At 45.0% G+C, this 18,485-nt stretch overlaps 1 protein-coding gene across 1 annotated transcript in view; it reads right to left on the bottom strand.

The window, feature by feature from the left end:
• The window catches only part of MDM2 (MDM2 proto-oncogene), a 35,750-nt gene extending 25,594 nt beyond the window's left edge, over positions 1-10,156 (bottom strand). Inside the window, exon 1 of the mRNA XM_078856510.1 lies at positions 10,095-10,156. The gene's annotated coding sequence lies outside the window, so the exon portion shown is untranslated. The remainder of the gene's footprint in view (positions 1-10,094) is intronic.
• Between the last annotated feature and the right edge of the window lie 8,329 nt (positions 10,157-18,485).

Consider the following 18,485-nt stretch of genomic DNA (forward strand, 5'->3'; position numbering starts at 1 on the left):
ACGATCTTGGGCCAGATTAAGGGCCCCACCAAATGTGTGTCCATTTCTGCAGGTGGACCTCATAGGACAGACACCTATTCCTAAGTTTCCTGGAGACCAGTCTAGTTCGGGAGCCCTCACCATACATCAGGCGATAGGCCTCTGCCAGTCCATATTCAGCCTTTTGGTATTTCGTGCTAATCTATGAATGGGTAAAATAAATTGCTAAGGTTCTTTGCGGGGGCTTTCACAATCGCGTCTCTGATCTATAAATATATTTTTAATGGGAGCGCCAGATGTTATCCTTAGCCTGCACCTGACTAAAGGACAGCACACTGCCCTCCTTAGACGAAAGATAACCTACAATTTCCATGCCGGATCACTCCAGCCAGCCCACATTGACACCTTCCTCCCCCGAAATTCAAAGTCGGATAACCCCATAAAAACGATTTTCTATAGAGAGGAACTGGGAAGGGGATACGTTTATCCCTTTGCAAATCCCCAGCATCGAAGAGAGCGTCCACACCAGTTTCTATGCTCCGGGGTCTACCTCTGGGCCAGGCAAGGGAAAACCCAGCGAGGGAGCATGCCCTTACAGACTACTCTTCCTAATTTTCGTACGATCCAACTAGCGTTTCATGTTCTGAAGGGCTGCCGCCCTATGGTATTTCAATAAATCCGGGAGAGTCAGAGCGCCCTGGTTCACCGGTAGAGTGAGAGAGGGGGGTAATCGATGCGTGCAAGTTTGCGATTCCAAATAAACAATGAAATTTATTTTACAGTGGGGCACCCTAAAAATGACATCAGGGAGGCACCAACCACCTGAAGCCAGGGGAGTGGAAATTATTCCGGAAGAGCAATGAGGAAGGGACCATAACGCCGAGATATTTGAAGTGGGATGGAGACCACTTAAAGGGCAACAGGCCCTCTGGGGGTTTGGGGGATACTGGTGATAGGGGCATGAATTCTGATTTGGCTACATTTCATGTATGTCCAGAAGCTCCCCCATACTCCTTCACTAGGACTGCACTAGGGACTTAACTCTTAGACAGCCATGGATGAAAAGGAAAATTATTTTGTGTAATATGCAAGAGCTCATGAAACCTTGTCAAGAACAGACTTCTCTGACTCCTTACACTCTATGACATGACCTCTGCTTTTACCTCACTAGTACATAAATTATGGTACCTCCACAGAGAATTACTCAAGGACCGACATCCGCTAGCTAAACCGACTAAGAAGACAGTCACTTCCTCCAGGTTGATGCCAAGGCATCGACATCCACCTCTCATAAGATCATTCATCACGTCATTAACAGTACACCTTTAAGGAATATTCAGATGTATATGTACTCATGAGAAAGTCAGGATTCCAACAAATTATACAACTAGAAACCAAATTCGACAACCTGCACACAAAAACTTGAGCAAAATTTCAATCACATGTACCATACATTAAAAAGGGTTGTACCCTAAACAAAACTCAAATGGCTGCACAGATAACCCAGATCCTTCTTAGGCAATATTATTCCACTCCTACATCCCCAATGCCACGTGCATTCACATTCAGAAGAGGACCCTCTTCGCCACATCAATCGCTCTACCAGGACTCACGGAAGCGGTTACAGGATCGCCCACTGTGTGTTCAGGAATGCCCACTGGACACCCGGTCGAGATGGATCGCTGATTACCGCGTTGTGCATTCGGGTCCACGTTTCTCAAAACACTTGCAGCCTCTGTAGAATAACTCCATCAATGCTGGCTGTCTACCTACCCCCACCCCGCTGCAAGCAAGACGCCATAACAACACGCCTTCACAAGCTTGACACGCCTCCCAGTTATTAATAGAACTGCCACCAAATATAGCTGCTAAATACCAAATAAAAAAATGTTAGCTAAGGCTAGGGTGTTAAGTTTAGAAATAGTGCTCCCACGCATAATATAAATCACCAAACTATATTTATTTAACAAAAATTTGACGCGTAATGTAAGAAATAGAATGAACTCCAGCCCAAAGATGGAAACATACACTATTACCCTGGATGGAAAGAAGGCTGTCTCTGTGTAGAAGAGCCAGTTTCTATATTTATTCTTCATGGATGTATGAAAAACAATTGTCCATAATTTCGACTTCTCTTCACACTGTCAAATGAATGTATTGTCATTTCCATTCAGGAAGGCCCAACTTCGGGAAAGAGGTGAACTCAGTTTATATGTGGATGATATGTTAATCATCATGAGAAAATCTGCATGTTCCCTTTCTCAGCTTTAAAGTCTGATTACAACATATTAGAAAGGTCTCAATATATCTTAAATCAAACTCGACAAAGTCTGAAAGCACTCCCTTGCTTTGCGACTCACCGCAACTTGTTAGATTGCATAATCTCAACAAAAATTCAACAGAGTAATGATGGAGTGGTGGCACAATGGTTAGTGGTCACCTCGTCCTCAAATATTCGTGGACCCAAACAAATACGATAAAATATTTTATTACAGAAAATAAAATATCCTCCTGAAATGTAAAATCCACACGCCAACAATTCCAAGATATACATCAATATAATGTACAAATCAGCATTCCTAAATCCTGGGCATGGAATTCAGAACAAATCACACTTTTGTAAGGCACAATGTCATTATTAACCACTTACTAGAAGTGCAAACCTGGCAATAACTCGTTATATTGCTGCATCTGTATAACGCACTAAATAAAGCAACAAACTATTGCGTTAAGCAGTTATGTGAAATATGCACAGAAACAAAAGGCATTTAGTACTGCTAACCCTGCAAGTGGGAGAATACAGCTAAAAAACGATACGCTCTTAAACAGGATCTGCAGAGATGCGGTCCGTGCTTAGGCAGTCAGCTGTACTTACGTGCTGCAACCTGTAAATTGGCTGCACTGACAAAAGACTGGCCGCCCCAAAAGGGGTCGGAGTAGGCGCAAAGAGGCGTGAGCCTCGGTGGGCAGAAGAAGAGAAAAAAATCTCAAACGCGTGCACCCTTATAACAGCTTGACCCTAGTCCCCAGTGACTCATGCAGGAAAGTGGGCTGGTTTCAGCTGGTCCGTGTGACTTATCCGGCATGTGCCCAGACATGTCCACACACACACGCAGAGACACGCACACACATGTTCACACACCTGCCCACACACATCCACACACAAAGACATAGCCCAAATAGCCTGAGCAGAATTTTGGGGCAAATGCTGTTAGCAAGCACCTATGCAGGCCGGCACTGTATAGGAGGGGGTGTGTGGCCAGCACACGCCCAGCTACCATTGCCTTCCTTGGGGCGATGTTTACACATCACAACAGATACTCATTTTAGGCAGAGTGGACCAAGGGGAGGCCCAGGACCAGTTCACATAAATCACTGGCGTTGGCCATGAGTGTGAATCGAACTGGAGTTGCTGGGTACGTAGCGAACCACTACACTACCGCACATTCACAACACATGCTCACATACACACGTCCAACACAAAGACATATCACACACAGAGGATGACAAAGTTTGCAAGCATGAGGGGTAGCAGCCTTGGCTGAGAATTGAACTCAGGTCCGATGGGTGGAGAGTAGTGCACTAATCACTTCACCAGTACTCCCCACACAGATGTCCTAACTTTACACTTTTCTGCCAAGACTATATCACATGGCCTCCACTTCACTGCATACTGACAAACACCACAACCAATGGCCCCATTCCCCACAGAAGTTCCCAAGTTTAAATTCTAACAAAATTATAGCCTCTCACCACCTTACTTCTATTAGGTGTATTTGCTAAATTGTTAAATATACAACAAATGGCAAGGAAGTAAGACAATTCCTACTCCAAATCCAACAAAAATATATTGCGTTCCAGTGATTATCCATTGTTTGCTTTATTAAAAAAAAATAGCGGGATACATTTATTTGAAAGACTGGGTAATGGATTCAATGTGATTCAATTTCAATAACTAAACAAACCTCTTATAAGTTAATGTATTGATTCTTGTTCGTAGATTACCCAAGTACTGTACCACTATTTATTCTAAATGCATATATTTTTAAAAATGTGGGATGAATAGATATGAACTGTAAGCTCTTGTGGCACAATAATGCCAAGGAATATTAATAAAGCTTAACATTTCAATTACAAACCATTCACAGCATGAACGGTCGCCCCTAAACGCAATTAAAAGAACGTATTGAAACGAAAACAAACGTAACAAAAGTACACAGCAATGCTGACCACCCACTCGGCTAGCTTCAAACATCACAACTATTCACCACATCCTCGGAAGCTCCTCTCATTGATGTCCCCCAAACCAGTGCAAATCTTCCATCAACACCTTCTGCTAATGATCCATCATCAACCCCAACCCCCACCACCAAAAAAAATCTTACCCCCCCCCAGCACTCCAGCCAGTGCCCCCACCCCGGAGATCCCCTTTGCTCAGAGCAAATGTGAACTGTGACATCAATTAAAAAGAAGTGTGGGACTAATGACAAATATTGCTGGAGAAATTAAAAATAACAGTTGCAATCAAAGTGTATCCGATTACAAGCGTTGTGTCGTGCTCATATCCACAGCTTTGAGCTAGTTGGGAAAAGTACACATTCCTATTACAAGGATCTGCCTGTGTAATGACAAATGTTGGCTTGTGCAAAATAATGATCACCTTCAATGATGGCAGAGTAAAGATAACATTGTGATGCTTTTCTAACTATATAAACACGAAGACCATATCAAGATATACATATATAGATCATGACTGATTTACATTCTACTGATTTATAAGGACTAAATAAATATTAAATGTGGCACAAGGTCGATTCTATGCTTAAAACCAAAAAACATGACATAAAATCGAGCACAAATCAAAATAACTCATTACCATTATCATTAACACAGCATTTTTTACATAAACATATAAAGACTGTTTCAGGCAGAGGCTCTGGAGGGCCAAAGGTGAAAATATGACAATTGCTTATCTGTAAACACGTTAGCTTATTACGTTTCGTGTTATAGAACAGCACTGATGTCAAAGGTGGTACGGGTCTTTTCAAATAACGAATGTAAAAACAGTCATTTGTTTACCCAGGAAAGCCTCACCGGGTCTCCCTATGCTTTCTAATGGTAAGCTTGGAATGTTTATTCACCGACTTACCCTGAGGATCCGTAAATATGGGAGGAACTCGATTAATCAAAGAAACACTCAACTCAAATGTTGCATACAAGTGCCTCAAACAAGCAGCAGCTTCTTACCCAAGGAGGTTGGAATTGTTACAAGCACTCACAATAATCATCACGATCCACCAACACCACCCCCCCCTCAAAGCTGTGCATGGCAGGCGCCATCAAGGCTGGCAAAATTATTTTAACAAAGCAGCCGGTGACTAATTAGGGTGTTCACATGCCTGTGGGGTCGTGAGGGCAGGGCCTTGCCCGGGCTAGCTCACTGCGTGTGGGGACCTGCCCGACTTCTCACGCCTTGTATACGTGTTTAAAGCCTTGTATGTGCTTAAAAGCACTGTGTTGTAGGTACTCTGCTCAAAGTCCACCCGATCTCACAAACTCATGACAACCACATTAATACAAAGCCATAGCTACTCGTTTAGACATATCCAAAAAGACCCATTCCAGGGCTCAAGTTCGCATTCATTATTTTCTAGGACCCCCCCCCCCCGCGCCAGATGCCCTGCCCCCCCTCAAACCCTGCCCCCCTCCTCCCTGAATGGCAGAGGGAGAGGAAATATTTTCCAGAGCTCAACCTAGGACAACTCCGGCTGAAGTAAAGCGCTGTCACCATTGTTTTAGACATTTTAGGTGGCCAACTTCACATTTAAATGGGGATCAGTAACTTTTCCATAACTTTGGCTGCCACTCCGTAGTTCAGTCTCGACCACCAGCCAACTTCCCTTTATCGGGACATGTCCTGCCCAAGGCCCCTTTTCTAAACAATACAAATTTTGTGTCCAACCAGCATATGCCCAATTGGATGTTTTCCACAGAGGTAAAGGGATTAAATCAGCTCATGTGCAGGAGCCAGTCGGATTATTGCATCGCAAGAGATGGCAACAGCCTGGGCGAGGGTTTCATCCAGCAGTAGATAAATCACGGCTGGTGATTAATTTTTTTCTTCGTAATGTCCACAGAGCAAACAGAAACCAGGAGCGGTGTGTATCGTCCAAAACACAGCATCTGTAAAACCCACTTTTGAAAGAGTACTCAGGGCACCAGGCAAGTATTTCCATGCACAACACCTATCACACATCAAGCCATGGTAGTTTGTAATGTGTAAACTCTGAACTTATTTTGCAATCTCAAAAAGTAAAAAATTTGTCTCATGCTCAAACGAGCAGGTCCTGATCCATAGGTGGAAATTCCATATTAATTTGTATTTCCATCACGCAACCACTGCTACCTTCCTGTAAAGGGGTATACATTTCCTCGACCTAGGATCCGGGCGGAATTGATTGGAATTTGAATTTGCGACCTTCCAATTTACACTGCCACAGCAGTGCATAGCCAAGCTCTGTATACGCAAGGTGACAAATATTTAGTTTGTAGATTTGTACATGACACGCTAACATAGCCATATAATGAAATAAAAAATGCAGCTTTCTTACATTGCTTCCAGACCATCATCGCCCCTATAAAAGGTGGAAGTAACAAAAGTATCCATTACAGAAAGGTTAAAATGTAAATACCCTATAAAGGTTAAAAAGGCTTATTGAAATTCCTTATAAAGGTCAAAGTGGAAATGTAATGGTCACCCCAAGTTCAAAGCTGTAAGCACCACGCTTTCACGTTTGCAGACGTTTAATATGCACAATTCACCCCGCATACAATGCATGTAACCATCACTAAACAAATATATATACACAGAGAAAACACCACATTTAAAAAACACCTTTGATAAAATTATCCAGTAAATAAAGCTCTATCATATAATGTAAACCACCCATTAAAGCTCAAAAGTGAATACAACACTGAGTTTATTTGACCTGTTTTTAAATTACATTCACTTCCTGTTTAGTTGCTCCTGTCTCAATGCGTGAGAAGCTGAACAGATTTTGGCCTTGGAAAAGTGTATTAAACAGAGCTGTCAATCATACACCTGGTCCCACCCACACACTTGGCTCCTCCCTCTCTGGCTGCAGCTTGACATTGTAATTCTTTACAGCAAATATTAGATTACAATCTTAACACTCATGTAGTGTTGCCTATAGGTGTTTTATTGTGTTTTGTTAAGATTTCGTTAGGAAAGACGATTTACAAAATCAAGATTATGTCAGGGCCTCATGGCACATCTGCCCAATGTTGACTACGGCTACTGCTAACACTTCTGCTTTTAAGTAGGACAGCCATGTCTGATGAGGTGCACACCCTCGTTTGTGATGTGGGTGTCCACCTCCATAAAATTAACTCAGCATCTAGTGACAACAGCGATTGGCCTGCAAGAAAAGAATGCACGTAGCAGAACATTGCAACGAGAGTGAAATGTGTGTATTGATGTCGCTCTGTGGAAGGGCAATATTGCTAGTTTTAAAACGTTGTAGTATAGCCATGTTAGCTATGCTAGGAATGATAATAGGGTTTTTTCCCCTTTCTGACAATAAAACAGGTGTTAAGATGTTAAAACACCAAACTGAAACCTTTGCAAGGAATCATGTCTGCATTAACCACATACACTTGTGGTGAAAATGCAAACAAAAAAACATGCTCTGACAGTATGTGCATTGTCTTTTAAACCGATTGGTCCACACCAGAGACGGCTTTCTTTAGATCCTAGTCTCAAACAGTATTAGACCAGAGGACGCTAAAAGGAGAACAGCACAAAGACAACGCACTATCAGGACATTGAGAGCTCAGGGTGAGCCGCTACATCATGAGACCTCTTTTGCCAGTATCTAATTATGATAATAGGGTTTATGCCTTTCTGGAAATAAAACAGGTGTTAAGATGTTAAAACACCAAACTGAAACCTTTGCAAGTTATCATGTCTGCATTAAACACATATACTTGTGGTGAAAATGCACACAAAAAAGCATGCTCTGACAGTACGTGCATTGTCTTTTAAACCGATTGGTCCACACCAGAGATAGCTTTCTTTGATAGGAATGTTGATTATGCTGGTAATGTTATTAAAGCTGATGACGTGGTAGATGAAATGTTAACTGCTCAAACAACCACAATTGTATACCAAAAGAGCTCAAAGAACCACAACCGTACACCACAACGGCTCCAACTAAAGCCATACACCCGCCACAACTTAAACCACAACCAACCACAATCACACACCACAAAACGTTCCCTAACAACTACGTATGCAAATACAACTGCTCACACAACACAGCCACAAAGACAGGCAACAAACAATTGCTCAAACACAACTACTGCACAAATACGCAGAAAAAACTACATTCGACGCATCTGTGTCAGAGTAACGGTCGACACGAGTCTGCTGCTGATCATAGTCCCTTACGTTCTCATAGATATTTACCCAATCCCATCATCTCCCCCTGCACATACACTGCATCCAAGCATCATCAACCTTCAAGCACGAGCTCATGGCTCTCCGGTTCAGGCTGGTGGTATACGAGGGAGGGAACTTTTGACCTCTGGCTCCGTGCCTCCGAGTTTTCGATCTAACAAGGCGTACGCTTCGCCAAACGTGAGCACGTTATGTTTATTGCTATCAATATTACACTTCACTAGCATACATACACTTAAATACTTGCTACATTAATAAACACAAACACTCACTAATACAAACTTTCCATCAATTCATTCTAAATAACGTACAGTGCATAACATAAACAGCTTCATAAAAAATTAACATAGAGGTACATTCAATAAGTAAAATGCAGTTGCATACAACACAGACAATATTATTTGATGACTTTGCGTTGGCAGTGGTGCACAAGTACAATGGAAAAAAAGCTCATTCGTCAATAAGTCTTAAAAGACAACGATATAACAGGCGAATTAATGGGCAACGAACACGTAACACATTTGATTGGCATAAGCACATTCAGTAATCCATTCGCAAACGTACACCACCGCATCACCACGCGCGTCTTAAAATTTGGAGTAAAACACTGTGCGCGGTCTATAAAAACAGCACAAACCGATTGCACAGGTGGCGAATATAATGGATTGGATAACATGTGTTATAAATAACGCACGTGTGTGTGTGTGTGTTTGCTGTATCCACGAGGCATGTTGTCAATTGCTTGAGAGAAGCGCGGCTTGATTATTGACTGCGAGATCCGGTATCGAACACGATGCAGAGACGCTCAGTGGCTTCCCAAGGAAACGGGGTTGGAACTTCACAGCATTGTCCGTCATTTATTAACACGTAATTCAACTTTAAGAAAACATCCATACTTTAAACGAATGCAATTGTTAGATGGTGTTTATTTTTACACGGTTATGAAAACATACGTGTGTCTACGCAAACCCGAGAGCTCTCCGATGCGAGGCCGCGTGTCCCGATTTCCGGCCAAGATTTAGGCGAGACCGAGGCTTACGAGCAAAACCGGGCCGCGGCGGTCGCGGTCAGCTGTTTTATTCGTTTAAATAAAAAAAAAGTTGCATTCAATTACCGACTAGAACGTAATGAAAACTACTCTAAAAGAGCACCGACATGCAATCGTTTGCAAATAATACACATTTTAAACAGGGTTGTTATAGTTTTAATTAGAAAATGAGGCCTAATTAAACAGGCTTTTCGAACACAAAGGCTCACGCGCGGTCGAGGTAAACAAAGCGGCTGCGGTGTTTCTTATTGAATAAGTCCACCGTGCTCGCTTAACAATAAACTAACCATTCCAACACCCCATTTCTAAAACAATACATTCAAGTTATAGCCTCAAACAATACGAATTAAATTCAAATGAAATCAACAACTCGAAGCGCTCGAGTGCGGCCTAGCAACTCAGGCGACGCTGCACTCACACAAAAAAACACTCGGCAGACTTCCCGTATTTAGAACACAATTCCTTACATTTTGTTACACGGATAGCCTTGGGTTTAGTATTATTTATACGCAATAGCAAATGTTGCGAGTTTATTTTTGTTTAGGTGTTGTTGGTTAGCGAAGGATGCTTGAACGCCGCTCGACTTACCGAGCTTGAGGATCTTGCCCGGGCAGGTCTGGGCACGCGGAGGACGTGAGGGGGTGGGAGGGTGGGAGGGCCCCGGAACGTGCATGGAGCCAATACGCCTGAGATTCCGCCCATGGCATCCAATCGATTTTGATCGATTACACACGCCTCAATTCAACTTGGAGCCAATACGGCTGAGATTCCGCCCATGGCATCCAATCGATTTTGATCGATTACACACGCCTCAATTCAACTTGGAGCCAATACGCCTGAGATTCCGCACCTGGGAACCAATCGATTTTGATCGATTACACACGCCTCAATTCAACTTGGAGCCAATACGCCTGAGATTCCGCACCTGGGAACCAATCGATTTTGATCGATTACACACGCCTCAATTCAACTTGGAGCCAATACGCCTGAGATTCCGCCCATGGCATCCAATCGATTTTGATCGATTACACACGCCTCAATTCAACTTGGAGCCAATACGCCTGAGATTCCGCACCTGGGAACCAATCGATTTTGATCGATTACACACGCCTCAATTCAACTTGGAGCCAATACGCCTGAGATTCTGCCCATGGCATCCAATCGATTTTGATCGATTACACACTTTACCAACGATTTCGCCAATCAAACAGGAGGTGTTAAAGCGTTAAAGCACAAAAACTGAAAGCTTTTTTCAAGGAATCATGCCCCGCATTAGCCACATGTGCTTCTGGTGAACATGCAAACAAAAAAAACGTGGTCTGGTAGTATGTGATGTATTTGTCTTTGAAACTGATTGGTCTACACCAGAGACAGCTTTCTTTGGAACCTAGTCTCAAACAGTGTTAGGAAAAAAAGCGAACAGCACAAAGACAATGCTCTATAAGGACATTGCGAGCTCAGGGTAAAAACTATTCTTATATACCAAAGCTATGTTTAGTTTTTTTGCCAAGCAAAGCCCACAATGAGCTGCTAAAAAAGTCACTTTTAGTTTGTTCAAAAGCGGCATGGGCCACATGTTAGGTCAACGAAGTGGTTTATAATGTGGAATTGTGTAAATGTTGTGGATTTTACTCTGCATTACATAATAGGCTACATACATGCAGAAGGGATCCATAAAAGGCAACTTTTTCCGTACAGACTGCTCATACAAGCTGTTGTGTTATTATGGAGAATCTGTTAAGATCAACACGCCACGTGACTGGAGCATGGTGGGGTCAGCCCCATGATCCCAGTAAATATGGAAAGTTGTGCCAACGTTCCATGTTTTCATGATTAGGGCTTGATTTCTAACTTGATATTTTCTGGAAGAGTGCAAGGCTGGTTTGAAGTAGGGATTATCGGTGTGAGGCACTACGAATATTACATCTATCCATAATTCAGTATGATGTCCCAATTATCATATTCAACTTTTATTTAAACAGAACAAAACATATTTTCAGATGGATGTAGCGTGCCAAATAATTCCAGGGAACAGCAAGTGTTCTGGATTGTCCTGTCTGAAAATAAGCACCACCACCACCGCACCTCTGGTATCAATTTCAGGCTGAGTCGACATAGGGCTCATCCAAGCCACATCCACGTGTAGTGACATGGAATGTGTCACTATGGAGCATAGCGCGGGTTGCTGGCAGGGAAAGGGATCTGCGGTTGCAGTTGCCCCGTCTGTCAGCAGGTCACGTGATAAGCAGAGAGGGGGATGTAGGGCAAAGGTGATAGAAAGGGGCACGTGAGGTAAGCCCGGGAACTCACTAGTAGGTTCCAGAAGGGGGGCGTGGCCGGGGGCGGAGCGAGGCCACGCCAGGAGGATCAATGGGGACCCTGAGCGAAGGTTCGGGGCTGTTGTTTGGAGTGGAATGCCGTCGGGCTGCTGGAGTCTTCATCACCGTCTTCACCTTCTCGGCGTTGTCAGTATAAGTGTAGTTACCCCTTATACCCTGTGAAGGCTATAATAAATAGAATGCCTCCTATTCCTAGTGTCTCCGAGTGTATCACTACACACGTATGCAGGAAGTGAGGTGAGGGGGAAATGTGCGTGGGTAGGTCACGCCTCTCCGAGTACAGCGCCCTTTAATTATGTCATTAAGTCCCTACTGTAGCGCATATGTCAAAGTCTTCTCACACGCTAATCCGTACCCTGTGCCACTGTTGTGCGGTGGAATTCATTGGGTAATGGCTCCACTTGAGAGGAGATCTCCCAGTGTAGCCGCTCTCTCATAAGCAAATTGCTCAGTGAGTCATTCATTTGGGACTTGTGCTTGACCCCCACTAACCCTATACATGTAAACTGTTTGCACGCACCTACCTTGTGACCATCTCGGTGCGTCGTCATCGTCATGATCTCATCATTTCTATTGTGCATCAGGTATCCGCATCTGCCATGGTTTGTGCAGATGCGATTTAGCTCATGCCCACCCTAAATCGCATCCGTGCAAGCCGTGGCAGAAGCGGATACCTGATGCACAAATGGAAAATTAAAGACTCTCCAGTGTGCGACTGTGATCATCCAGAACAGACCACACAACATCACAGCGATGACACACTCCCCTGCTTCTCACGCAGCTATCTGGCTTGACCACCTGAATGTTCAATTGTAGGTGTTGCCCTGCATCTTCATCAGCCATACGAAAGAAAGAATACATTTCCATTTTAAACAATCACTTGCGAAACGTTTGCTTCCCGTCCAGGCAGATGGCTTGCACATGGAATATTCAGCCTTGGAAAGAGCAGTGATTTCGCCTACATTTAGTCATCCACGCTCACCTATTAATTACACTGCCATTTGTGGAAATGTCGATATACGGACTTTTTATTTTAAATCGGCATCCACAAGTGCCAGAAAAAGCACTGACTTGTATTGGGTAGGGGCCCAATGACGATGCGCTTCCGATCCAAAGCTCCAAGCACTGTGGGAAATTCAAGATTTTGTTTAAAACAAATTCTCCCAACCGCCCTCCACTCTTCTATTGTAGCTGGGACGCCCAATTCAGTACTTGGGAAACCTCAATTACAATGCGTGAGACGGGTGTATTGGCTGACCCCGTAGGAAGAGGGCACCCAGGAAAATGGGGGACGTTGAGGGTGGGGGAGGACCGTCGTTTGACCGGTGCTTTTATATTATACATACAGTACTCCGTTATAAAACAAGGTTTGCTGGCTGGTTGGAGGGAGGGAGGGACAGACGGGCTGTCACATCCAAAGGATATGGGAGTGGATCCTTTCAGGAGCATTGGGTGCAATGCTCATCAGCAAAGTCAATCTTGCTTTTAATCGGTTTGCTTGGCGATCTGACCAATGCTTAAAGGCAAGGGCTTTCTCTAAAACATCAACAACAACTTTCATACTGGGCATGGTGGGGGAGTGGCAACCGCCTCAGACGTGATGTCCGCACATCATCATCATCACGAGCACCGACATCACCGTCGTCGCGCTCTGTTACCCACTCACTCTCCTTGGAATGATCCCAAAGCGCGCCCGCTTTGAGCCATTCAATATTCGACATCAAAAGGGGGGTGGATTATTGAGTGTTGGCTGTTATGCGCCCGGATTTATTTTAATTATTTAGTGTGTAGTGTCGCTTTGCCCCCCCTCCCCCTTTGTTCTTCTTTGTGTGGCGTGTGTGCGAGCCGTTGTAATGCTAGTAATTATTTATTAAAGTGCGGCATCGTTATTTATTTATTTATTAGTTGTGTGCATATGTGTGAGTGTTGTTACAAAGCCGCGGTTCAATGATGGGCGGAGGTTTGATTCCTTTGATTTTTTTAGAAGGCGGGGATGGGGGCATGTGTGCGTGTGGGGTGGTGAGTAACAATTCTAAGAGGATCAAGGGGACCATACGCTTCCCTGTCAGATTTGTTAGTGTGTCTGTATGTATGGCGGGCTTGTATATAGGTGCTCGCTAACAGCGCTGTACGGGAGATCTTTGTCTTCGTACGGCAGGTGCAAGGGGTTAGCGCACTACGTGCTCTATGAATCAACCTGGCCACTTGAGTTCGATTCTCCCTTTGGCTAACATCATTGTTGCGTCATATCCAAACCGAACCTGCATGGGCTTCCCCGATGTCGACAAATCCTTAAATACACGTACCCGGTGCAGTGTGTGTAAATAAGCGGTTGGCGCGCTGTGTTACGAACCCGGCCAACCGAGTTCGAGTCCAGCTCACGGCCAACACCAGTGACGATTATCTGAACCGGTCTTGGGCCTACCCTAGGTCGACTCAGCCTTAAATGAGCGGCTCGTGTGGTGTGTAAACATCGCCACTAGGAAGACAAAGGCGGCCGGGCGTAGTGCTGGCCACCCATCTCCTCGTGTGCCGTGCCGGCCTTTATAGGTGCTACTCACTAATCGCACTTGCCCTCACGGTCTGTTAAAGGCTATATGGGAGATCATTGTCTTTGTTTGTATAACTTCCATGCGGGGAGAGCTGGGGGAGTGTCTGCACCCCGCCGCCGCGTCGCATGGTTGTGGCCGCGTCTCTGTTGACTTTTCCCCATTTGAGTTTTCTCGAAAATCCACCGCGTGATCTCCAGTAGCCACATCACAAGCGACATTTTCACACATTTTGCGAGGGGCTTTATAATATAAATATGCTATGTATGAAAACACTTTTGAACATGTGAGATGAAATAAAAATAAAAACACGCACGGGATGACTTTTTGTTTGGTTAAATATTACGAATAAAATAACGTGATCAATTTCCAAATGCCCCACCGATTTATGATTATCCGCTAATTTTCTTTGAAATTATTTCTAAAAGTGAGCTACATAAATCTTTTGGCTGCCAGATGTCACCACTCTACCCCCCCCCTCCTCACTCCACACTGCTACAATGCGTGCGTGTGTACACGTACGTAGGTCGACTCAGCCTCAAATGTGTACACATCGCCACTTAGGGAGACAAAGGCAGCCGGGCGTGGGGTTGGCCAACCCCCCCCCCACCCCCGTGTGATATACCGGCCTTCATAGGTGCTCGCTAACAGCACTTGCCTCAACAGTCTTTTTCAGGCTAAATTTGTCTTTGTACACGCACAGTCCTTCTCAGTCCACTCTTGGTTGAAGACCTCTAACACCACGTGGTCACTTGTATAGGGGAGGGGGGGTATTTTTGACCACCCTTCACCGCGCTGGTCGGTAAAGGTTCGGGAAGTAACCGGAGCGGGGGTAGAGCAGCACCAGTTGAGATACCATTTGACCGGGGATCGAACTCAGGTGGCCGGGTGTTTTTTTCTCGTACAAACACGTGGTCCGATCACGGCCTCAAACGAGAGAGTGAGAGAACGAAATGCGTCGGATCCGCGTCGATACACATGTAGCTACTACACATGTAGCTACTACACATGTAGCTACTACACATGTAGCTACTACACATGTAGCTACTACACATGTAGCTACTACACATGTAGCTACTACACATGTAGCTACTACACATGTAGCTACTACACATGTAGCTACTACACATGGCCCGTAGCTACTACACATGTGTAGTAGCTACGGGCCCCGCACTTGCAAGGGCCACGCGCTAAATGCTTTCAAGCTATCAATTCCGGTTCAGTGATTCTGAGCTTGCTCTATTACTATAGTACTATACTGCCCTTCAACTTTTACGAACGACTGGGTGTTTAAGGTTAGCTATTTGTCGTATTATCTGTCCGTATAGCAAATTTTTAAATACAATTACTTTACTATGCAAGTAAAAAAATGTTGTGTTTTAATATGTACGTGTTTTTTATATTTAGGGCCACTTTATAACATCATATGCTGCAGGCCCCGCACTCGCTTCATGCGGCACTGCGTGATAGACGTCCCTCCGCTCAAGGCTTGCCGAGAATTGCGCCGCGGTGTTGAATGTGGGCAACAACAACAACAAAAACCACAGAGTTTAATTTCGTTGAACCGCGTGAGAGCTTTCAAGCGACGCGCATTGGCAAAGTCTCGTTTGTAAGAGAGCGACTGAACCTTGGGCGCCAGAAAAATGAGAAAAGGTAGGAAAGAGGGAGAAAGAAAAAACACAACCAAAGTAAAATGTAGTAGGACAATGAAGCGAGGAGAAATGAGAGGCGAAAACAACTGCGTCGCGTTTATTCAGGGCTCGTCGTTGACGCTGGTGTTTGTGTTGCTGTTGTTGATGTGTCCGTCGACGCACCTCCGATTAGCACGGGTGGCTACGTACGGTGCGAAAGAAGTCCAACCTACATACAGACCACCAAACAAAGACAAAGATCCCCCCTATATCTTATAGCAGACTGTTGGGGCAAGTGCTGTTCGCGAGCACCTATGAAGGCTGGCACGGCACACGAGGGGGTGGGGGGCCAACATCACGCCCAACCATCTTTGTCGCCCCAGTTGCGATGTTTCCACACGGCATTATGTACTCATTTGAGGCTGAGTCTACCTAGGGGAGGAGGCCCATGACCGGTTCAGATAATCACCACCGGTGTTGGCCGTGAGCGGGACTGGAACTCGGGCCGCCGGGTTCGTAGCGCAGCGTGGCGCTAACCACTGCGCTCACCACTCCCCACAACGCATCACGTGCATCAATACAGGCGTAACGTTTCACTACAAGGCACCCACAACCCTGTTATATCTGCATTCTGTTCAACTAATAGCTATGTTTAACACGCTGTCATTATAAAAAAAAATACCTCCGTAGCCGTAAGGGAGGAGCGGTGGCGCAGTGGTTAGCGACCCGAGTCTGAATTCCCACCCACATCCAACGTCTGAACATCCTCCCCCTCATGTCGTCAACCCGCAATGGCCAGCGTGGTGAAGTATGGCTTAATCACGGCGTGAGGAGGTATTCACCCATCACTCCGTAACACTGCAATTGACAAAGGAGCCGTTAGTGTTGTTATTATTACAAGGCGACATCACATGTAATTATCATACTTCGTAATCACTATTAATTATATGACGGTTATGCAACGTCAATTATAGAGAGAGTGACATGCGATAACCTGATATGCTGTGATTTCCAAATATCTAGCTGAGAGAGGCGTGTGTTGTTTGGCCGCTATACATTTACACGAACATGAGCAACTTGGTTGAGCTATCATCTGTGGCCAGGTCGCCACCCGGAAAAGAGCTGCATAGCATTAGTGGGCATTGCCCGGTGAAATTAGAAGAGTTTATTTTCGTTGTTGGCGAGCACCTATTAAGGCCAGTGGAGCTCCGAGCTGGCCGAGTTGAGTGAGTAGAGCCGGGGTCCCGACTACCGCCTCCTCTGCTCCTCCATCCCTCGCTGCCCCCGCCTTCCTCCCCGTCTCACCCCCAACCACCAACCCCACTCGCCTCCCTCCACTCGCCACCTGTGCAAAGGGCGCGCCACGCCTCGCTCGTGCGCGCCGCTCTTCTAAACAAAACTTGTGAGCGGTGACCGCTTTGACAGTCGACAGGTGCGAGACGACGGGGGGGAGGGAGGGGGTGGGTGGGGGGGGGTACCGAGGGGAGGGGCGGGGGTAGTGGAGAATAGGGGAGGCATGATGAAGAGGATGAGGAGGATGAGGAGGAGGGAGAGCAAGGGGGACGAAGCAGGAGAGAGGCGAAAGGGGAGAGTGAGTGGAGGGAAGAATGATGGAAGATGAGGGTAGGAGGAGATGAGGAGGGGGGTGAAGAGGAGATTGGGGGGGGGGTGGGCGAAATGAGACGGGGGATGTGTCATGAAAATGTGGGAGAGAGGAATAGAGGAGGTGAGATGGGGAGTGGAGGGGAGAATAGATGAGGGGAGACGAGGGGGGTGGGCACGAGAAGGTGGGAGAGAGAGAGAGAGGCCCGTGTCTCTTACACGAGTGGTTCTCAACCGAGGGTTACCCGGACCCCTGGGGGTAACCACGTGGCAATGTACCACGTGGTAATGTACCACGTGGTAATGTCCTAGGGGGGTACGTGAGGTGATTCATAAACGTGTGAAATTATATCATAAATGAGAGTCATTGGTGAATAGTCATGTATCACGTATCAATTTGCCAATATTAAATGTAGTAACCTAGAACGTTATAAAATATCTTTCTAAACTCATTGATTGTAAACAATCTGGATTCCAGAAGTTGCCAGCGAGCACGAACACATTGCGTCATTCTAGATTTGAAGTTTTCGTGACTGCAAGGATCCATACTTTTTGGTTCTTTCGGTAAAGTCACGTAGGTGAAAAAATATAATGAAAATAAAAAATATTTAATATATAAATAAAAAATAAGAATAAAATAAAAATATAAAAAATGCGCCCTGCATGCAAAGCGTCCGTTGCTTTGTTTCTTTATGAATTTGCAGTTACCAGCTAGTTGGGAAACCTCACAAAATGGTAAAAAAAAAAAATTTGATCCACTATTCATACATTTATTTCTCAGAACCATGTTGGGTGAGGCTAGGTTCGGGTACTCGGTTGAAACTAAATTCAGCAAGGGGGTACATTCCACATATCTAA

The sequence above is a fragment of the Lampetra fluviatilis genome, chromosome 5 (genome assembly GCF_964198595.1).
Source record: "Lampetra fluviatilis chromosome 5, kcLamFluv1.1, whole genome shotgun sequence".
Lineage (NCBI taxonomy): Eukaryota > Metazoa > Chordata > Hyperoartia > Petromyzontiformes > Petromyzontidae > Lampetra > Lampetra fluviatilis.